Source organism: Neophocaena asiaeorientalis, unplaced genomic scaffold, assembly GCF_003031525.2.
Source record: "Neophocaena asiaeorientalis asiaeorientalis breed wild unplaced genomic scaffold, Neophocaena_asiaeorientalis_V1.1 scaffold43, whole genome shotgun sequence".
NCBI lineage: Eukaryota > Metazoa > Chordata > Mammalia > Artiodactyla > Phocoenidae > Neophocaena > Neophocaena asiaeorientalis.
In genome coordinates this window covers 10,898,777-10,914,867 of record NW_020173674.1, presented here as the reverse complement: position 1 = coordinate 10,914,867, position 16,091 = coordinate 10,898,777, and the positions used below count along the sequence as shown (strand labels likewise).

General features: G+C 41.1%; 1 pseudogene; it reads right to left on the bottom strand.

The window, feature by feature from the left end:
- Nucleotides 1–4,731: 4,731 nt before the first annotated feature.
- LOC112402010 (olfactory receptor 5A1-like) lies at nucleotides 4,732–5,718 on the bottom strand (annotated as a pseudogene).
- Nucleotides 5,719–16,091: the final 10,373 nt, after the last annotated feature.

Genomic DNA, 16,091 nt, shown 5'->3' with positions numbered 1-16,091 from the left:
CTTCTCACCACTTGGAGGAGGCAGGTCACCAGGGTCCCTGGAATACAGTTTGAAAACTGCCAGTCTGTGTACAGTTTCTACAGTTTCTTCCAAGTGGGGCATTATAGTTATGATGAGAAGGAGAAAACTTTCCCTAGCCATAAAATTCATGACACAGAACTGAAGTGGCAAGATTTCCCTGAAAACAGGAAGTCAAAGCTGCCAAACTGTGAAGCAATATGGTTTTTAGACCATATTGCATTCTTTCTTATAGGACCTTTCACCGCAGTTTGGGTAGGATTTTGATGGTAACGGCCAGCTGTTGTGTAGACATGGGAAGATTGCTGGGCCGGAGGGACGTGCTTTCAGTAGCCAGCTGTGAGTCATTTGCAAATTATTTCACCACCCAGAGGCTCAGTTCTTTATTTGTGAAAGAGGGGAGTGGAATAGACTAGTCACTAGGAGGTCACTGACGACTAAAAATGTTCTGAGATAGAGCAAATTATTAATGTACTCACAGAAACTCATTGTGCAAAGACTACATGCCAGGTACCACTTGCTCTGCATGGAGATTATAGTCTAATGGGCAGGTAGACACTGAACAATGATGCTTTATACGGAAAAGGAAGTACAGGGTTATAAATGACCAGAGAGGAAGGTCTCAACCTGGACCAGCGGGTCAGGGTGGTCCTCCAAGACAGACAGAGATAGAGACAGACAGAGACACAGAGAGACACAGAGGTAGAGGGAGATAGACACAGAGAGACAGAGACAGACGAGAGAAGCAGAGAGAAAGAAACAGAAAGAGACAGAGAATGGGGAGAGTGATGGAAAAGGCGTCTTGGATGACTACAGATGAGGGAGATAAGTTTGATTTCAGCTAAGGTTAGAGATATAGGTGACCCAAAGAACCAAAATGGATTCACTTTCTAATGCACCGACCTGGTGGGTAAAGCAAACTCTTTGGTTATCTTTATATTCTACTTGGTTCCAAAATGTTTGAGCAAGCAGCTTGCAAAGTTATATAAAATGTACAAAATAACAGATTAAAAGAGTGGTGAAAGAAAAAAGTAGAGCTGCAGAGTAGAGCCAGGAGTGAGAATAAAAGTGCTCATCAGAGTTACCTAAATTCTTGCTACAGATGAGTCACAAATTTTACTCAAAACTTCTCAGCAATCAATGTAGAAAGAGCTTGTGTTTCCATATTCAATGACGCAATTCACAGTGTTAATGGGACAAATATGGAAAAATTGTTGATAGGAAAGCAGGTAGAGAGTAAAATTCTTCTGGGGTCCTCCACTGTAAACAATTCACTATGGATGCCGATACAATGTTGTCTGCTAAATTCTTTTTTATCTGGCTTAATCCAGAGGGAAACTTCAAGGCGTCAACCTGCCCTGCCTCTTATTATCCCCCTAACCCTGATATCTTGATACATTGCCTCTCAAGACTTTTCCTTCACCAGAGCCTACAGCACAACTGGTCATTTCTTTATCTGAATATAGAAACAGATGCTATAAGTTGGGTTGGAGCTTCATTACTATTGTTACCTTTGAAGAACATTATTCATTCATTACTAATTCAATTTTGGTTTTGTTTTAACATTTTGGTTTCTCCTTGTTTCATAGTTATTTGGGAATAAAACCATTCAGAGGGAAGAGATATGGGAACATATGTATATGTATAACTGATTCACTTTGTTGTAAAGCAGAAACTAACACACCATTGTAAAGCAATTATACTCCAATAAAGATGTAAAAAATATTTGTTCCATTAACAAATCTATTTTTGAATAATGCTTTTTAAATTATTGTTTTAAATAAAGCTCCTGGTATAGAACTTAAGTGGTGATCTTATTGAAACTAATCCTAACTATTTAACAGAAGTCAGTCAGTCCTCCTTTCTCTTTATGCACTGAAATCAGGCCTGACTTGAGAAATTAGTCGTTTTTTTTTTTTTTTTTTTTTTTTTTTTTTTTTTTTTTACAGAATTTGCTTTAATATTTCCTTCTTCATCTCTGGATGATGCCAAGCATACATGTAAGAATATGTATTTTCAATGAATGGCCTTGGTGTCATGTAGACATGCACTTAGGATCTCCTTAGCTTGTTAGTGTGTGCCTTTGTGTATGTTATGTAACCTCCTTCCCGAGTCTTACATATCTCATCTCTTAGATAAAGATGATTAGCACCCTTATCTCATAGTGTGGTTGTGAAAACTAAAGAAAAAAAAATGATGTATATTAGAGACTTTCTGTAGTAAGTAAATGAGGACAATAAACGATCCTACCTAATAGGATCATTTCAAGGATTAAAAGAATACATTTAAAGAGGCATCAGGGAGGAAAAATAAATCAGTTTGATAGTATCATCCTTCACCAAGGGTATGAAGAGATAGCTGCCCTATTACATTGCTGACAGGAGGGTCCATTGGTAGCCGCTCTAGAGAGAACTTGACAGTGTCTATTAAAATTTTAAAAAATACATGTCCTATAAGCAGCAATTCAACTTCTCAGTTTCTACCATAAAAGTGCATATTAGCAGGAAGTGTATGTACAAACATGCATGTTGCAACACTGTTTGTAATAAACTAGCAAAAACTGGACACTACCTAAATGTCCATGAGGGAGGAATAGGTACATACATTTTGACACATCAATTCTACGAAACAATGAAAAAGACTAAGGTAGATTTATGTGTATGATATGGAAAAAGGTCCAGGAAATAATGATTGAATTTTTAAAAATCAAGGTATAGAATGGTCATTCAATATGATTTCATTTATGTGAATACATAGAGAGCTACATAAAGCAGTACGATATATTTTTGATTGGTACATATGTGAAAGTTAGTAAGCAGAAAAAGTATAAATTTACATGTCTGCCAACATAAACCGTAGCTACCTCTTGGGGAGACCAGGAAGGGATTAAAATTGAGGGTTCTGGTTTAAACATTCCTTTACCTATGGTGTTTTAATTTTGTTTTAATAGGGAATTTGTATGTTATAGAGTTGAAATGAAGTTTTTAAAAGCTTCTGAGAACAATGTCTGGCATATAATAAGCTTCTGATAAGTGTTAATTCATTCCTTTGGCCTAAGATGAATCTCTAAATCATCTACCAAGTGAATTTGGATTTGTTTATCCATTTATTTAACAAATATTTATTAACACAGAGTTTGTCCCAGTCATAGCTTATGCTTCAGGGAAACAGTAGAGAGTAGTTTACAACTTGAGTAGAAGGAAGAAAAATAAACAAGAAAAAAATAGTAGTGTTGTAGGAGCTGATGGATAAAATAGACGATGCTATGGGAATACACTGCAGTAACTCCTTACTATGTCTGGAGGAGTCAAGGACCAAGGAAGGCTTTACAGACAAACTTCAAAGTCATACCCCTCCTATACATAAACTCCCAGTAATCCAAGTGGTCAGAGGAGAATGGATCAAATACCAGCAAGAACTGAAAGAAGGACTGAAGCAGAAGAGTTACAGCCAAAGTTGATGCAGCTTAGGGAAGGCTGTCACGATTCACCATGATTTACATACACAACCACTAAAGAAGCAAGACTTCATAAATGTTTGTCCTTTGCTCAAGAACCATCTTGTAGAATAGGATCAAAGCCGAATTAAAATCCACATTCAATTCTGCTGCAAACTCACTGACTTGGTTGTCCTATCTCAAATCATGTCATAGAGATCTGGGATAGGACATAGAAGGGACCCCTTCTGAGATAATGCATGAAAATGAAAGCAGGGGTGCCAGAATCACGGAACAGGCTGCATTCAAATTCCGGAGCAACAGTAGAAAAGATACAAACTCTAGTATATGGAGTGAAAGTCAATTGGGGATGAGGTGAGAACAGAGAGTAAGTCAAATATGCACAGAGCAAGAGTGGAAGCTGGTCTAGGGAACAGATATGGAATCAGAGCTGCCAGAGGAAGACTCTTCTCTGACTCTGTTCCTTAAATCTGGTCCCACCCAGTCACTAGGCAGTTTCAGCCAAGAAAACTAACGGTATGGCACTCTGCTCTCCTTTAGGGATCCTCCTTTACCCTTATCTGTGCTCTTTGCTCACTGTGATTTCACATCTTTGGATCTGCTGGTTTAGGTCCCTGTTTCTGACCCCAGGGGACACCATGACCCCACAGATGTGACCCTGGTCTCTTTTCACACACAGTTTACAGATACCCTATTGCTTTGCTGACTCCGAGTAACCACTGCTGAACCCAATTCAACGAGGGCTCTCAGGTCAGAGAGTCAGCCTTCCTGGTCAGTATCAACCTTTGGATAGGTAAGTATCCAAGGCAAAGGGAACAAAAAATTTGTCCCAAATAGTGAATGGACTGGTATGAGTGGTGTTTTGTAAACAGGTCTCTAATCAATGCTCATGGTCCTAGGCCATGCCCCAGCTGGCTCTAAGGCATCCTGGACACAGCACCTGAGGCCATAAAGCTAAGGAATATCATAGCAAAGCATATTTATTTTCTATTGCAAGTGATCAAAATTGAAACCCTAACAGTCTATGACAAGAAGAGTAAAAGGAAGGAACAAACCTTTGTAGAGCCTAATTACACAGTAGGTATGTAGGTTGGGGATCTTATTTGAAAGAGTTTCTTTAAATTATTATTCAGATTCCTATTATTACTAATAATAAGTGGGCCACTTATTATTATGATTACATATAGCAAAACTTAAGGGATTTTTGTTTGTTTTTTCTTTTAAACTCAAGGAACTATAAGACACAGAGAGGACATCTACTTCTTTCTCTCCTTGAGCTTTTTCAATGTATCTTTGATCTCCTTGATGGGGAGATGGGGCTCATCATGGGAATCACAGCTCCATAGAGCATGGACACCACCTTATCTTGGTCTAATGAGTAGCCAGCACTAGAATGGAGATATGAGAAGAGACCAGAGCCATAGAAGAGAATCACTGTGGTCAGATGAAAGGAACAGGTGTTGAAAGCTTTTGTTGGCCCTTGGGTTGAATGGATCTTCATGACAGCAGCAATGATGTAGCAGTAGGAAACCAGGACCACAAGAGCTGAAGTCCCACCAACTGTACACACAACAAGAAAGTTCATTACCTGGCTGAGGAAGGTACTAGAACAAGGCAAGACCAGCAGCGGTGGCAGGTCACAGAAAAAGTGGTTAATGATTCGTGGCCCACAGAAATGGAGCCAGAATATAGAGCTGGTTTGGACCAATCCGGTGAGGAATCCTCCGGCATGCACCGTAATGGCCATCCCCATTAGATGGTGGGTGTCATGAAGGCTGTGTAGAGCAGAGGGTTGGAGATGGCAGCGTACCAGTCATATGCCATGGCTTCCAGGAGACAGCCCTCTGTGCTTACCATGCCAATGAAGAAGAAAAATTGAGTATCACAGCAGATGGTCTTCTGCTCCTTGAAGAAGTCACAGAGCATCTTAAGGGCTATAGAGGAGGTGTATGAAATATCGGTGAAGGACAGTTACAAAGGAAGAAATACATGGAGGGGTGGAGGTGTGACTCCATGGCAATCAAGACAATAAGGCCCAGGTTCCAAGCCAGAGTCATGAAGTAGATCCCCAGAAACAGTACAAAGAGGGTTACCTGCCGCTCTGGATGCTCTGAAAATCCCCAAAGGATGAAACTGGTCATCATGCTGATATTCCTTCCCAGGGCCATCTCTCTTCTCTCCGCTGCCTTCAAAGCCCCAAAATGAGATTCCTGGGGCAAAGAAAATCCAGGTGAAGAAACCATTTTGTTCTGTCATGGAAACATAGATGCCCCAGAGCCAGAAGAGACAGTGGAAGGCAAATGTCCTACCTCCGTCCAATGCAGAAATCCCCTCTACAGCATTTATTGGGTCTTTCAAAGAGATTGCTGTCACCCTGATCTGATTCATTTGTTTATGCAGAAGTGACAGGTCCCAGAAGAGACTGGCATTTTTGCATTATCTGGATCATCACCTTCACTGTCAATGTCATGACTTTATCAAAGGAGGTTGTTAATAGCACTTGGACTAAGTACCCCCACTTTTTTTTTTCCAGTTGATCCAAGCATTGTGATTGGATTAATGAGCCACTCAGATTTATACTAGATTTTTTTCTTTTTTGAGAAGAAATGCCTAGAGAGGTAATTTTGTGTTTCTTATCATCATAGTCTGTTCTGACCAGGTTTTATGGGGTCAAGGTGTTCTTTTTCCTTAAAGCAGAGGAATGAAACACTTAGAGATCTGAAAAACTGGCATCCCCTTTAGAGATTAAAAAAAGGGATAAGGAAATAGAAGTTCAACACTGTGAAAAGCTTATGCTCATTTTGCACAAATATTATCAACTCACCTTGCCCCATGTGTTTGATAGAGAAATGCGGGTGATGTACGAAATAATAAAACATTCCTATTAAGTTGAAAATATTCAACATACTGTACAGGATAGTCAGGAAACAGACAAATCACAGCACAGCATGGCAGTGCTCTAAGAGTACTATTTGCACGGTGCCCTGGGTCCTGGACATAGCTTCTGAGAGGAGATGTGTTTGAGGAAGAGTCCAGCAATGAGGAAGCGGTCACCAGAATGAAAATTGTGTGTGTGAGCGGTTGACAGGTGGTTGGCTCAAGAGCTTTATATTAAAAATGGGGAAAGTATTTGTAAAAGCACAGGAGACCATAGTGTTTGAGGCACCTTAAAAACATTAGCATGGCAGGAGCACAGGCTAAATAGAATTAAGAGAAGATAGGGGCTTCCCTGGTGGGGCAGTGGTTGAGAGTCCGCCTGCCGATGCAGGGCACACGGGTTCGTGCCCCGGTCCGGGAAGATCCCACATGCCATGGAACGGCTGGGCCCGTGAGCCGTGGCCGCTGAGCCTGCGCGTCCGGAGCCTGTGCTCCGCAACGGGAGAGGCCACAACAGTGAGAGGCCCACGTACCGCAAAAAAAAATAATAAATAAAAGAGAAGATAATATAAGGCTACTTTTGAGAGACAGCAGGGGCTGAACAAATTGTGAAAGATCTTCAAAAGCAAAGATGGTGAGGACATTTGTTGAAATGTTTCATATACGTAATTGCATTTACTCCGTATATAATTGCACATACTATATTATATATAATTGCATGTATGTGTTTACATATTCATGTTTAATTTCAACCTTCTCTCCGCTTCTGGGCTTCTGTCCCCTTGGCCCCGCCCTCTTCTTTTGATAGGACTTATCACCTCTTACTATTGCACATAGTTCATTGGTTTGTTGATTATTGTCTCCCACCCTCATCAGGAATGTAAGCTCAATGAAGACCAAGATTTTTAGGCATTTTTGTCTCTTTCGTTCACTGAAGTATCACAAGCACCTAGACCAGTGCTTAGCACATAGTAGATGCTCAATACCTATTTGTTGAATAAATAACACGCTAAGGAGTTTGACCTTTCCCCTATGGCCAAAAGGAAAACATGAACATTTTATTTTTGTTTGTTTTTTAAATTTTACTTTTTTTTGTAAGCAGGGAACTAGCTGTCAAGTACGTGGTTTTTGGGTCTCTCACTCTTGTGGCCTCTCCCGTTGTGGAGCACAGGCTCCGGACGCGCAGGCTCAGCGGCCATGGCTCACGGGCCCAGCCGCTCCGCGGTATGTGGGATCTTGCCGGACCGGGGCACGAACCCCTGTCCCCTGCATTGGCAGGCGGACTCTCGACCACTGCGCCATCAGGGAAGCCCTCAAGTACGTGTTTAACAATATAACTGAGGGCAGTGCAGAAACAGTGTAAAAGATGGATCAGAGTGAAAGAAGGCTGAGAAGGAAGATTGGAAATTTGCAAGAATAGAAAGTTGTTTCAAAGGCCGGGAAGAAAGCTGATGATGATTTGAATTAAAATAGGTAGATTTAGAAACGAATTCTTCCCTGAGATGTAACAGCACCATTCATTCTGCAGTGCAGTCGAGAAGATAAACCATATATGGCCAGACAACTCGTCCCTCCCCCTTCATTTTTCACATTTACAGTTGTTTTCAAAGGTATATTTTAGTAAGATTCATCATGATTCTTGCTACTTCAGCCTCAAGGTTCTATGATACCTAGTCTATTACATTTTTAGAGTGTGATAAAAGCTAATTGCCAATTCTTTTATATGATTACTACATCGATAACCTGGTCATTTTGACCTGAATTATCTGAGTATGAGACATACATTAAATTTCCTTATGATAATAACTATATATAAATTAGTTTGCATGGTCTGAGAACCACCATCACTTATTTTTAGTGTTTTTAAGTTCTACAAAATTTTCACATCGGTCATGGTATTGGTGGTCCTCCAAAGCATGGCCTTGACGTCAGACGTAGCTAGTCTCCAATCCTTGCGTCACTACTCACTAGCTATGTGGCCTTGCTCACACTGACACAGGATTCTCAAATCTCTTTTGAGTTCCCTCTACTGTAAAGGGGAGGCAATACTAGGACTACCTCCTAGGTTGTGAATAGTAAATGAAATAAATCACATCATGTTTTGGAGGGAAAAATAAATATTTTTGTTATTTAACAAAGGATCCACACTATCAGGGTTTGAACCCAGATGTACTTCATCCCTAATCCAAGGTCTGCTCTCCACTGCACCGGCTGACTAACCCCAGGTGCACGTGCTTCTACATAATAATTGCTACATCAACCAAATGCCCTTTATGATGTAGGAAGTTATGGCCAATATTTATAGCAACGTGTTGGCTTATTTGATAACACTTACCACACTCTGTATTTACTCTTTGCTTGCTGACTTGTTCTGTCTGTATCCTTAACTGTGAAGTCTGGGAGGGCATTATAACCTTAATTCCTTGCACTGTGCCTGGAACATAGTGGACATTAAATAGTATTTGCTGAATGAGTTCAATTTACAATTCCAAAAGACATGTATTACAGACAAGAATCTCATTGAAGCTATGGCAGCTCAAGGAGATATTAAATGACTAAACCAAGATTTAAACCCCTGATTCTTTGACTCTAGAGACTGTTTCTCCTGAGTGCTTTGAAAGAATCTGGCCATGGGTCTGGGCAATCCATAGGACCATAGTATAGATGGAACAGCAATAGATATTATACTTACCCCATCCCAACTGACTGGACAAGACTGGTCATGTGGAACTTGAATTCTGAAAATCATTGTAAAGAGTTTTCTTCTCCTCAACCTGAGCAAGTCCATTCATACTTTAACAAAATTAAGCCACTACCAAAATAAAGAGCAATGAGGTTCTAATGTGGTAATTCCCAAATAAATGATATAATTGAGGTATAGAGCCTATTTGCACTTCAGATGACTTTGTAGGGTATGATGAAGAAAACTTAGAGAGAATAACATGCAGGAAAAGAAATGTGTTTTCTGCTTTCATCAATTCTTTCTCCTTATCTGTTACAGTACATAGCAGATTATAGGTGTCCAATGAATATATGTCATCTGGCTGAATAAAGGGCTATAAGATAGTTACTATATAGACATTATAAACTTTCCCTAATTCCAAGACTATTGGATCTGCCCTATTTTAAATACTCCCTGAATGTCCAGAAAATTCTGGTGATATGCCTAAAATAATAAAATATCAGAGATAGAAACCAGTTAGCCCAGCCTTTGTCCATTATAAAAAAATAAAAGTGAAGCCAAAGAGAGAGAGTTATTGTCTGTACCGCTGGTTGGTACCAGAAGTGAAATTAGGACCTAAATCTCATTCTCCAAGGTTAGCTCTTTCTGCTTTACCTTATTCTAAAACCTGGAGTTTCAACGGTCACTAGAGAGAATCCAAGGAAATTATATGATTTTTCTTTTAATTGCAGACACACACATGAACACATTCATGAGTCTAGAATAGTGTAAAAAGCCCTGGACTGAAACCTTAAAAAAAAAAAAAAGAAAAAGAAAAGTGCTTCAAGTCCTGTTTCTCCTACCTTTCTGCTGTGTTACCTTGGGAAAAAATATTTGCCTTTCTGAATTTTAATCTTCTTATCTCCTGTCTATACTAGAAAAAAATCAGCTTAGATCATTGTTTTCTAGTCCACTTCCCTTCCTTCCTTCTTTCTTTCCTTCCTTTTTTCCATTTGTAAATAGCAGAAACTTTTTAAAAATGAGAGCTTCTGCAGAATTCCAGAATATAAAATAGGTCAAGTCCAGATCCTCTGGTCAAAGTCAGAGCAGTAGGGAAGAGGACTCCAGCATATTGCCTGCTCCACCTTCCTCATTTTCAAGGGTCTTTCTAACTCTCTCATTCTGTGATTCTAGAATTCACCATGAACCATATCTAAAGAAGGGTAAAAGGCAAACTCACCCACAACTCTGTAAACTCTGGGTTTCGGTCAGATGGCTAAGACCAGAAGCTTGTGACAAAAATGAAACCCATCTCTACTTGCACCTGGAACACTGGTGTTGGCCAAAAAGATAAACAAAATTTATATGTAGCTACTTTAAATTGGCCACCAAGGGAAGGACTTGATGGGGCTTTAAAGCAAGGCCCATTCTCTCTGACGTACCATTGGATCTATCTAGCTGTGGGGTATGACATATCCCAGAGAGAACCTACTGACAGCTTGGCTGCCCATCAGGGCTCGGAGGGAAAAAGGATGCCAGCTTTGGTTGGGTGGAGTTGATTTCCATTGGCCCTGCTTCCATTATATTTCTAGTCCCTGGTCTGGTTCCACTAATATATCCCTAGAGCAGGGAAAGCCAAGAGTGGATTTCAGCTTCAAAATAGGTAACTATATCATCAACGGCAGTTACCTTTGTAAAGCACCAATTATTTTACAGAACTTCTTCAATGTAAAAATATCTTCTGAATGACTCCAAGGGTTGGAGCTAGGACTGAATGGGTAAAATTGAGAGAGAGAAAGAGACAGAGACAGAGAAATTATAAGGAAACAATAGGACAGTCCAAAGGTAGAATGGATGTTCTGGAAAGGAGTAAATTCCCCATCACTGGAAGTACGTGAGGAGAAGATAGTACAGTTGACAGTGATGATCTCACTTATATGTGGAATCTAAAAACGAACAAAGAAAGTCATAGAAACAGAGAACAGATTGGTGGTTGCCAGAGGCAATGGGTGAAGGTGACCAAAACAAATTTCCAGTTATAAGAGAAATAAGTTCTGGAGATGTAATGTACAGCATGGTGACTATAGTTAACAATAGTGCGTCATATATTTAAAAGTTGCTAAGAGAGTTGATCTTAAAAGTTCTCCTCACAAGGAAGAACATTGTAACTACGTGAGGTGATGTATCATAACTACGTAAACCTGTGTGGTAATCATTTCACAGCATATACCTGTACCAAATTGTTATGTTGTACACCTTCAACTGATACAGTGTTATGCCATTTGTATCTCAATAAAACTGGAAGAAAGTAAAATAAATAGGCTATCTGAGAGAGAGACAGAGAGACTGAACTAGTTGACCTAATGGGTTCTTCAAAATTCTAAGATTCTATGATTTTGTACAATGAGGAGAAAGAGGAAAGAAGACTGACAGGTACTACTACTTTTGGCTGTATAGATTGGGCCTCTTGTATCCTTTGTTTCATAATAGCCTCACAGTAGCTCCCAATGGAAAGCATTCTTAAATGCATTTTCAGATGAGAAAAAGGAATTTGGGGGAAGTGCTTACCAAAGGTCATGCAGAGAGGTTGTGATAAAGCTGGCATTTGTACTAAGGTCTTCCAGAATCCAAAGTCCATGTTCAGTCCTCTATACCCCACGTCGCCCACCCCCACAAGGACATGAAAAACGTATGGCAATGGGGGAAAAAATCACTCGATAGGCCTCATTTTTCAAAAAAAAAAAAGTGAGTCGGGAGTTTAAAAGAAAAATAACTTTTGGTGTTTGACTAAGGCCAGATTTCCTTCATGTCCATGTTTTGTTTATGATTTATCAAATATCCAACTTGAAAAGACTTGAAATCTATTTGTGTATCTGGTGAAAGGACATGGAAGGAACAGAAGGAAGTGGGTATTGTGCAAACCCACAGGACTCTGCGGCTCCTTTCGAGGATTTGTGAAAGATGACAGCCACACCCTGTTTATGTTGGCAGCTCTTCAAGCTGCAGCCAGATGAGAAAAATCTTCTGCCTCTTCCGTTCTCCACTCCCAGACCCCATCCACTTCTCTCCTATCAGGGTCATAATCTCTTACTGTGAAGCTAAAATAATTATACCCCTTCCCCAAATTCCCAACTCTTGGCCTTAGGCCTACATTCTTGGGATCCCTCTAAGGCTTGACATTGGGGAAAGGGTCATCATGGTCAATGCAGTCGTTTGTATGTAATTCATCTTTTCTAGATTAAAAAAATATGTGAATAAAACCAAAAAAAACCCTCTAGTTTCTTACTCCTCGTTGCAGAGGCAAGGGTGTAAGGATGGAATTACTGGAAGACTGTGGTGTTTTTAAAAGCCCCTGCCTATCTCCTTCCCTTCTTCCCAAGGCAAAATTTCAGAAAGGACTCTCTTTCTTTTGACATTTGCAGAATAAGAATATCTTCAATAGAATAAAGTCCGCCTTCCGTGGCATCTCCATCCCAGTCCCTCTTTGTCAGGCAGTTTTCACCTGGTTGGTCATAATCTGCCAAAGTCTTCCAACTGCTTTCTTTTCGCCTTCAGACTCTTTCCAATTCAATCCTTCCTCCTAGACCTGCAGGAAGACCTCCCGAAACAGGTCCAACCGTGTCTCTCCTCGCTCAAGAATATTCATTCGTATTGTTCATTGATAGCCTGACGACACCCAAGTTTCTTACCCTGACCCTCAAAGCCCTTACCACCCAGTGACGCTTGGTGAACCTGGCATGGAAATCAAAGATAGAAAAATATGAATAAAAAGCCACTGGATGTGGCAAGAAGGAAGTGGTGATCTGTCCAGCACAGTTTCAGTAGGAGTCCATCAATCTCAGATGGGCTATCTGGAGTGGGGATCAGAGAGGGTTTGAGTAAAGCCAGGTGCAGAAAAAAATGAGATCCCAGTTTAGCAGTAAAAGAAGAGAAGGAAATGGGAAAGCTGGTATCATGGCTGGCAAGGTCAGGGAAAAGAATTTTCACGATTAGGGACATTGGAACAGATCTGGATACTGAAGGAAAGGCCTTGGAGATGGATACTCTGCTGTAGTAATTCTCAGGCATGGCTGCTGACAGATCACAGCCGGTCATTGGCAGAAGCCAGAACTTAAGCTTGTGCCTCCAATCATGAGAGGTGAAGGAAGATTGGATGAGAACAATGGAGGCAAATGGTAATCAGTGAATCAGGGAACACAGAATCAGGAAGGGAGGGGCTTAAAAAGGGAGGAGGCGGCACAGAGGACAAAATTATAGGACGTTATGCTTTTGCTTAAAGCTGGTCTCGTCTGCCTTTGCCAGTCGTTGTTTTAGCTCATTGAAAATTACATAGAAGTTTATTTACTTTTCTGGGTCCAGGGTAAATGGAGAAGGTATTCTCTGAAATCCATTCTCAGTCTTAGAATAGATCTATAAACCAGCACTGCAAAACCTAGAAAATAGTTGCCCCACCACACATGTCAGGCAGATGTCGCCCTTCACACACAGTGTCTGTTGTCTATTCTTTAAGAGACTCTTCAGTGCTGTTTGGAGTGATGGGAAGGGTTGAGGCTCTTTTCTGATCCTTCAGTGCTGTTTGGAGTGATGGGAAGGGTTGAGGCTCTTCTGGGGAGCCACATTGCTGTGGTATCCCCTGCTGAGAGAGCCCACCCCCAGACGTTCCTAAAGAAGACTTTCTGGGACACAGAACATGGACAAGCATGGAGCCAGTAGGAATCATGCATCCAATTAACTGTGCATTGCAACGCTGAGCTGTCCCTTAAAATAGACCTTAAAATGACCCAGAGCTGATGTTGCTTGGGAAATGTACAACCACTCTGAATTTGCTTTATCTTAAAAGTAGCACGTTTCAGTGGGCTGAATTTCAAGGAGAAAAGGCGGCTGTGATTGGATACAGGCAGTCAGGTTGATAAATGTTCACTGAAGAGCGCTATCCAGCTGGATCCCAGATGGTGGGAAAGGCCTTGTCTATGAGGCCATAAAAAGCCAGATGAGTAAGGAACATTTTAGTCTACATGGATGTTGACGTCTTGGAGAGGCAAGAGAGGAAGAGAGGAGAGAGCAGCTGTCGGGTATCAAGTATCTGTTTATTTTACTGAATCATTAATGAGCTGAAAATCTGAAAATGGTCTTGAAATTCTATCAGATGTGGCAGATAGAAAGATAGAGGGAAAACCCAACAGATTCCCTCTGTGCACTGCCTCTATTATATCTCTGATTGAGGTCTCAACACGTCACTCTAACCCAATGTGTTTGGGCAGTCAGCTTAAAAGCAGCCACACATGGCTAGGAATGGCAAGAAAGAACCTATTACTCACCCATTTGTTGCCTCTCCTCAAGACTAAATTTTGAACTCAGTAATGCTGGAAATATTTCTGGATTGACTTCACCTCACTCTGATTCTTTCATTCTTCTGTTTGCTCCTTAAGTCAACATTTATTTAGCTCTCTAGGATTAAGGGCAACCGGAAAGAGAAATCAGATGGTTTCTCAAGGTTGACGCCTTGAAATTCCCTAGCTGTACACTGTCTTGACCTCTAGATCTCCACCAGCTTCAACCTCTATGCTACCCCAGTAACACAATGTGGTAGCCCCATCCCAGACCTCACCATAATGGGAGACTGCTAAATTTTAAAATCTCAAACCCTAAAATTTCCCTTTATCAAAACTTCTTCTTTTTCTACTATGCAACTGTCAGTGAACCTATTCTTGGTGACTCTTTGTTCCTCAAACCCTCCCAGGTTCATGAGTCTACTGGCTCTAAGCTATTCCTACTACCACCCCTCATGATTTTCTTCTTTTTCCCTGTACTATTCCCAGACTTAGGTTGCTGGTGAGATCAGCTATTTAAATGAGGTCTACGACCCCACAAAGAAATTCAGTGCTGCGTAAAATCCTTCCTGAACCTTCTGTTGTCTCCCTATCATATTCCCCACAGCCAGCCCAAGATAACCTTTCGTGACACCCTCAACTGGATATGAATTCTCCCTGTTCTAAACTCTCATAGCCTGTAGTCGTTACTCTCTCATGGCATCTATCACTTTCTGACTCAGGCAATAGTTATGTGTCTACTTGTATTATTTCTCTTTGAGGTCTTTTACTTGTATTATTTCTCTTTGAGGTCTTTTAGGGCTTCAACTTCTTATTCCTCTTTGTATCGCAGTGCTCGGCATCAAGCAGAAGCTCGGTGACTGTTTCCTGAATGGAACAGGACAATTTTTCTATACAGGAACTTTTAAAACTTCATCAGGATATCAACTGCAAAGTTCAGAGGGGGGTAGCTTTACAGAGAAGCAAACTAAAATGTAAATGAGGATATTAATTTCCCATTGTTGCATAACGAATTAACACAAATCTAGCAGCTTAAAACAATAGGCGTGGGCTTCCCTGGTGGCGCAGTGGTTAAGAATCCGCCTGCCAATGCAGGGGACACGGGTTCGAGCCCCGCTCCGGGAAGATCCCACATGCCGCAGAGCAACTAAGCCCGTGCACCACAACTACTGAGCCCACGCTCTAGAGCCCACGAGCCACAGCTACTGAAGCTTGCGCACCTAGAGTCCGTGCTTCGCAACAAGAGAAGCCACCACAATGAGAGGCCCGCGCACCGCAACAAAGAGTAGGCCCCGCTCCGTGCAACTAGAGAAAGCCCGCGCACAGCAACGACGACGCAACGCAGCCAAAAATAAATAAAGAAAGAATGCCAACCTTAAAAACAAACACACACAACGGGAGAGGCCACAGCAGTGAGAGGCCTGCGTACCGCAAAAAAAAAAAAAAAAACAATAGGCATATATTATCTCACAATTCTGTAGGTCAGAATTCTAAGCACAGTGCGGCTGGGTTCTCTGCCTACTGTCTTCCTCCTGAACAGGGCAAGAGAAGATAATGGGGTTCTTTAGCTCTACTCACCTCTTCAAGGAGAGTGTCACATCTTGCATCTTATGACGTTGGGAGGGAGAATATTTTCACATCCCTTTTGCAGATGAAACCAGGTTGAAGTTACTTGGAAAGCGCTTGTTGTTTAGTTCAAGGAGTTTTCTTACAGTGAGAATTTTCTTATCTTAATCCACAGTTATAA